This window comes from Petaurus breviceps, unplaced genomic scaffold, assembly GCF_028583685.1.
Source record: "Petaurus breviceps papuanus isolate PSGF00001 unplaced genomic scaffold, PetGlider_PUasm1.0 156, whole genome shotgun sequence".
NCBI lineage: Eukaryota > Metazoa > Chordata > Mammalia > Diprotodontia > Petauridae > Petaurus > Petaurus breviceps.
This window is the reverse complement of record NW_027185720.1, coordinates 14,078,649-14,085,211: the sequence shown is the minus strand read 5'-3', so window position 1 is coordinate 14,085,211 and position 6,563 is coordinate 14,078,649. Positions and strand designations below refer to the sequence as shown.

The following is a 6,563-nucleotide window of genomic DNA, read 5'->3' as shown; positions in this document are numbered from 1 at the left end:
TCTAAAATGGGGATAGTAACAGTATCGATCTCCCAGCATCAGTGTGAAGGCCAAATGTGACAACGTAGCGAAAGCATTTTGCTAGCCTTAAAAGAGGCTATACTTAAAATTATTCTGATCATTATCACGATTCCATCAGAGCTGTAGCTGCATGCTCAGAATGGTCCAATCCCTGAGATCGGGGAGCCCCCAGCCTTTTGCTATCTTGGGGTCTTCAATCTAGAGATCACAGGGACTGCAGAGATCATCTGGTTCAATGTCCCCAGATTTACAGCTGAGGAAACTGAGGCCCAAGGTGGTTAAGGTTCTAAAGCTGGAAGGGGCCACAGGAGCCAATCATAGGTTTAGAACCGGAAGGAAACTTGCAGACTATAGAGCTCAACACTTTCATTTTAGAGAGGAGGAAACCAAGGCCCAGAGAGTGGAAGGACTTGTTTGGGGTTTTTTTGCTTTTTGGAGGGCAATTGGGGTTAAGTGACTTGACCAAGGTCACATGGCTAGTAAGTGTTAAGTGTCTGAGGCCAAATTTGAACTCAGGTCCTCCTGACTCCAGGGCCGGTGCCCTATTCACTTCGCCACCTAGCCACCCCGGAGCTTATGTTTTTTTTTTTTTAAAAAAAGAAATTTTAATTTTTTAAATTTATTATTTATTTTAACATTCTTTTATTTTTAAATTGACTTCAAATTCTCTTTCCCCCCAACCCTCATTCACTCATTGAAAAAGAAAGCAATGTATTGATTATACATGTGAAAAAAATTTTAATTAAAAAATTATACGTGTGAAATCATGTGAAACATATTTCCACATTTAGCCACATTGCAAACAAAATAAAAATAAAGAAAGTGACAAAATTATACTTCTATTAACACTCAGAGTTCATTAGTCCTCTCTCTAGAGGGGGATAGCATTTTTCATCATGAGTCCTTGGGATCTTTGTACTGATCAGTATGGCCTGGATCATTGTACTGATCAGGGGAGTCAAGTCTTTGACAGTTGGTTATCATTACAATGTTGCTATTACCATGCACAAGGATCTCCTGGTTCTTCTCATTTCACTCTGCATCAGTTCATATAATTCTCATTATGTTTTTCTGAAATCATTCCCCTCATCATTTCTTATAGCACAATAGTATTCCATCATAATCATATTACACAACTTGTTCAGCCATTCCCCAAATGATTGATTGAATCATTCCCTCGATTTCTGATTCTTTGCCACCACAAAAACAGCTGCTAAAAATATTTTTGTACATATAGGTTCTTTTCTTTTTCCTTTGATTTCTTTGGGGGCACAGACCTAGTATAGCATTGCTGAGTCAAAGGGTATGCACAATTTTATAGCCCTTTGGCCATAGTTCCAAATTGTTCTCCAGAATGGTTAGACCAGTTCACTACTCCACTAATTCATTAATGTACCTATTTTCCCTTATTCCCTTTAGCATTTGTCATTTCTGAGAGGTATGAAGTGGTACCCTGGAGTTGCTTTAGTTTGCATTTCTCTAATCAATAGTAATTTAGAACATTTTTAAACTATGACTATAGATCTCTTTGATTTCTTCTTTTGAAAATTGTTCCTGTCCTTTGACCATTTATCAACTGAAGAATGGCCCTTATTTTTATAACTTGAACTTAGTTCCCTATATATTTGAGAAATAAGGCTTTTATCAGAGGAACTGATTGTATACATTTTTTATATTACTTCATTTTCTATGGTAGTTTCCCTGATTATCTCTTTTAATTAAGTCTATTTTTGCTTGTGCTTTGTTTGAGATCATGATAGCTACCCTTGCCTTTTTTACTTCAGCTGAAGCATAATAGATTCTGCTCCAGCCCTTATTTTAACTTTATGTGTGTCTTTCTGTTTCAAATGTGTCTCTTGTAAACAACATATTATTGGATTCTGGTTTCTAATCCACTCTGCTAGTTGCTTTCATTTTATGGGTGAACTTATCCCATTCACATTCACAGTTATGATTACTAAAAGTGCTTTTCCTTCCATCCTATTTTCTTCTGCTTATCCTTCTCTCTTTTCTTTTATTCTGTCCCTCCTCAAAAGTCTATTTTGCTTCTGACCTCTGCCTCCCTTAATCATTCCTTCTCCCATATCTCTTATCTCTTTCCCCTCCTATTTCCCTATTGGGTAAGATAGATTTCTATACCCAACTGAGTATAAACACACATACAAATATATATATATAATCTTCCCTTTTCCAATGAGAGTGGGGTTCACCCTGCCATTTCCTCCTTCACTGTAAAAGTTCTTTTGTTCACTGCTTTAATGTGACAAAATTTCCCCTATTCTACCCTTCCCTTCTACCTTCTCCCTGTGCATCTCTCTTTTTCACTGCTTCATTTTTTTAAGATCATTCCAACATAATTGACTCGTATTCATGCTCTCAGCCTCTTTCTAATTTCCCTAATAACGACAAGATCCTTGGGAAGTACATGTATCATCTTCCCAATGGGAATGTAAATAGTTTAACTTTATTGAGTGTCTTGATTACTCTTTCATGTTTACCTTTTCATATCTCTCTTGGATCTTGTGTTTGAATGTCAGCTTTTCTATTCAGCTCTGGTCTTCTCAGCAGGAATGCTTGAAAATCCTTGATTTCATTAAATTTCCATTTTTCCCTTTGAAGATTAGATTCCGTTTTGCTGGCTAGGTTATTCTTCATTATAATCCTAGCCGCTTTGTCCTCCTTATTAAGCATGCGCCAGACACTGCGCTAAACCTCATTTTCCTCATCTGTAAAATGGGAGGAGAGGGGGGAAATGGACTAGTTAGCCTCCAAGGTCCTGTCCAGCTCCAGATCTGGTGCTCCTATGATGGTGTACCCTCCCCACAAAACCTCAACCTGTAAAGCAATGGTCACAGTCAGTCAGAGGTGCAGCTGGGACTAGGATCCTGGCCTGATGACTCTTGGGTCACTATTTTTGACACAGGTTAAGTTGGGCATCCAGGTAAGATCTGTCTAGTGGCCCTCAGTTATCCCAGCTCTCCCTGGGGGTCTCTTACCATTTTGTCAGTCCACACACACACACACACACACACACACACACACACACACACACTCCAGGTCCCCCATACTCTAAGCCCTCCACTCCTTTAATGTGGAAGTTGCTAAATATTGTATGATCCTGACTGTGGTTCCCATGATATTTGAATTGCTTTTTCTGGCCGCTTGAAATATTTTTTCCTTGACCTGGGAGCTCTGGAATTTGGCTGTAGTATTCAGGAGAGTTTTCATTTTGGAATCTCTTTCAGGAGATGATTGGTGGATTCTTTCAATTTCTATTTTACCCTCTGGATCTAAGATATCAGGGCAGTTTTCCTTTATAATTTCTTGAGATACAATGTCTAGACTTTTTTTTTTATCATGGCTTTCAGGTAGTCCAATAATTCTTAAATGATCTCTTCTCAGTCAATTTTTCAGGTTAGTTGTTTTTCCAATGAGATAGTTCATATTTTCTTCTATTTATTTTGTTCTTTTGACTTTGTTTTATCGCTTCCTTGGTGTTTCATGGAGTCATTAGCTTCCACTTGCCCAATTCTAATCTTTAAGAAATTATTTTCTTCAGTGAGTTTTTGTACTTCTTTTTTTATTTGCCTAATTCTGCATTTTAAGGAGATCTTTTCTTCAGTGAATTTCTGTGTCTTTTTATCAATGCTGTTTTCTAAGGTGTTATTTTCTTCAGTATTTTTTTGTCTTTTTTTACCAAGCTATTAATTTTCTTTTCAAACTTTTCTTGCATCACTCTCATTTCTTTCCCTAATTTTTCCTCTACCACTCTTATCTCTTTCTTTAACTCAGGAGTTCTTGTTGGGCTTGGGTCCAACTAACTTTTCTTTTTGAGGCTTTGGTTCTAGGTGTTTTCACATTGTTTTCTTCTGCATTTATATCTTGGTCTTCCCTGCCACTATAGTAGCTTTTTGTGGTCAAATTCTCTTTTTTTCTTCTTTGCCCATTTTTCCAGCCTATTTCTTGACTTTGAACTTTATGTTAAAGATGGCCTCTGTTCACCTAGGGGTGAGGAGGCACTATACCAAGCTTCAGGCTTTTTTTTGCACTGCTGTTTCCTGAGCTAGTTCTGGGAATCTGCAAATTATCAGTGCTTCCAAAGTGGTGTGATCCTGGGAGAGATATGGTCACTGCTCTCTTGCTCTGCACTTTGTCTTTACCAAGGAAGGGCGCCTGGTCCTTTGAAGCTGGATGGACTAGTGCTCCTCTCTGTCCTGGAACTTCTACCCAGAATTGTGTATGGGCAATAGTGGCAATCAGTGCCAGCTTCACCCAATGCCAGCAAAGGGTCCCCTATAATCTCTTTATTTTTTCTCTTTCACTCTGACCTTTTGTTGGTGCTAATACTGCAAAATTTGATTTGAGGAATTATTTTAAAGTTGTTTGGATGGGAATGTTGGGAGACTTCAGCTGGGTTGTTGACTCTACTCTGCCATCCTGGCTCTGCCTGTTGAGGGACTTTTTTTTGTCCTTTTGTCTTATCCCCAGTGCTTAACACAGTCCCTGGCATACAATAAAAGTTTAATAAATGCTTGTGAGTTTGACTTGACTTACCCAAGCTCACCCAACTTGGTAGTAAGTGTCTTAGACTGGATTTGAACTCTGATTTTCCTGACTCCAAGTCCAGCCTATACCACCTAGTTTTCTCTTTGGGTAAAATGATTAGTCCCAGGTCACACAGGTAGGTTGCAGTTAACTGAATCAGCTTGGCCCTATCATGCCAAATCCAAGTTGTTTTCACAACAGGACTCTGCCTTTCCATCCCACCCAAATCACTGTTCACTCTTAAGTCTTGTGTCCTAAAATCTCTAGACTCTCCTCTCTCTTGGCTGAACTATTTAACCCTGCTGATGGGTTTAGTGAGTATTAACAAGTTTAACACACTTCTCCCAGGGTATCACTTTAGCACATCTTTAAACAGGAACCTTCAATTCCTTAACCCATAGGAGATATTAATGGTGGACATCTCAAATCTAGCAGTAGATGCGTGGGAACTCACAGTGGCCTTCACATCCTGACCCAACAAAAGGCCTGAGTGGGGGCTGGTGGCTTGAGCCATCATGTTGACATCAGGCATTGGAATGGAGAGGAGATGGAAGAGGAAAGGGTTCTTTTGTAGAAAAAGTGGATGAGACTTGGTGACCGCCTGGTTACGGGAGATGAGTCAAAGATGAGTTCCTAGGTTTGGGGCCTGAGTGACTGGGAGAACAGTGGCACCATTGACAGGAACAGGAAGGCTGGGAGGGGGAGCTCCTCAAGGCTTCTTGGGGTTTCATGTATGGAATCCTAGAATCTCACAGATGGCAGGAATCTTCGTGATCAGAAGGAAGCACTTGTCCTAGACTCTGAGGATCTAGGTTCAAATTCTATCTCTGTGTGACTTTGTCATTTAAATTCTTTGAACCTCAATCAATAACCATTTATTAAGCACCTTATTAAGCATGCACCAGACACTGGCTAAACCTCATTTTTCTCATCTGTAAAATGGGAGGAGAGGGGGGAAATGGACTAGTTAGCCTCCAAGGTCCTTTCCAGCTCCAGATCTGGTGCTCCTATGATGGTGTACCCTCCCCACAAAACCTCAGCCTGTAAGGCAATGGTCACAGTCAGTCAGAGGTGCAGCTGGGACTAGGATCCTGGCCTGATGGTCACTATTTTTGACACATCCAGGTTAGATCTGTCTAGTGGCCCTCAGTGACCCCAGCTCTCCCTGGGGGCCTCTTAGCATTGTGTCAGTCCTCACACACACACACACTCCAGGTCCCCCAGTATGGTCCTCCACTTAGCCCTTCCCCTTCCCCATTAGCATCCTCACCTCCTGTCCTGCTCCCCAATCTTTGCAGTCCCTGCTACTTGAGCCCCAGATCAGCAAAGGCACCAATGCATTCAATGGGGTCTAGAGTGAGGGTGATACCCACCCAGGGCAGAATCATGATTCTTGCTGCCCCGGTCCAACACAGCTGGAGTCTTGTACCCAAGTTCTAGGCATCCCGTTTTAGGAAAGGACTTGACAAATTGGAAACCATCTAGTGGTTGAGGAGCAGAGTGTGAATCATACCCTACAAGCGTCAGTCTAGGGAGCTAAAGATGTTCTGCCTTGAGAAGAGATATCTCAGAGGGGACATGAGGGCACTCTTCCAAGCACTGGGAAGGCTGCTCTGGGGAGGAAAGACCAGGCTTTTTCTGTGCTATGCTATGCTGGTGATACAAAGAGAAGAGTGAAGCCATGTCTGCCCTCTGACAGCTTCCATTCTAAGGGGAGGCAGAGGAAATTCCAGGGTCAGATTTGCCTGAAGGGGGCCAAGAGAGTAGGGACACAGAATCTCAGCTCTAGGAAGGTCCCAGCGTTCTCTATCTGCTAATGTTCTAGGCTTCTAGGTGTTGCCCCCACACCCCATCACCCTCTCCATCCTGAATCCCCTCCATTCTACTCCTTCCTAACTCAATGATCTAACAAAGGCCTCCCCCCCGCCACTCTCTCCATGGCATCTTTCTCCTGTGCACCCCCAGCCCAACCCAGGCCAGCCCGCAGTCTGACCGAC

General features: G+C 41.6%; 1 long non-coding RNA gene across 1 annotated transcript in view; it reads right to left on the bottom strand.

The window, feature by feature from the left end:
- Positions 1 to 624: 624 nt before the first annotated feature.
- Positions 625 to 6,563, bottom strand: part of LOC138156674 (uncharacterized) — a 46,331-nt gene continuing 40,392 nt past the window's right edge. Inside the window, exon 3 of the long non-coding RNA XR_011167204.1 lies at positions 625 to 2,747. This is a non-coding gene — a long non-coding RNA (uncharacterized lncRNA). The remainder of the gene's footprint in view (positions 2,748 to 6,563) is intronic.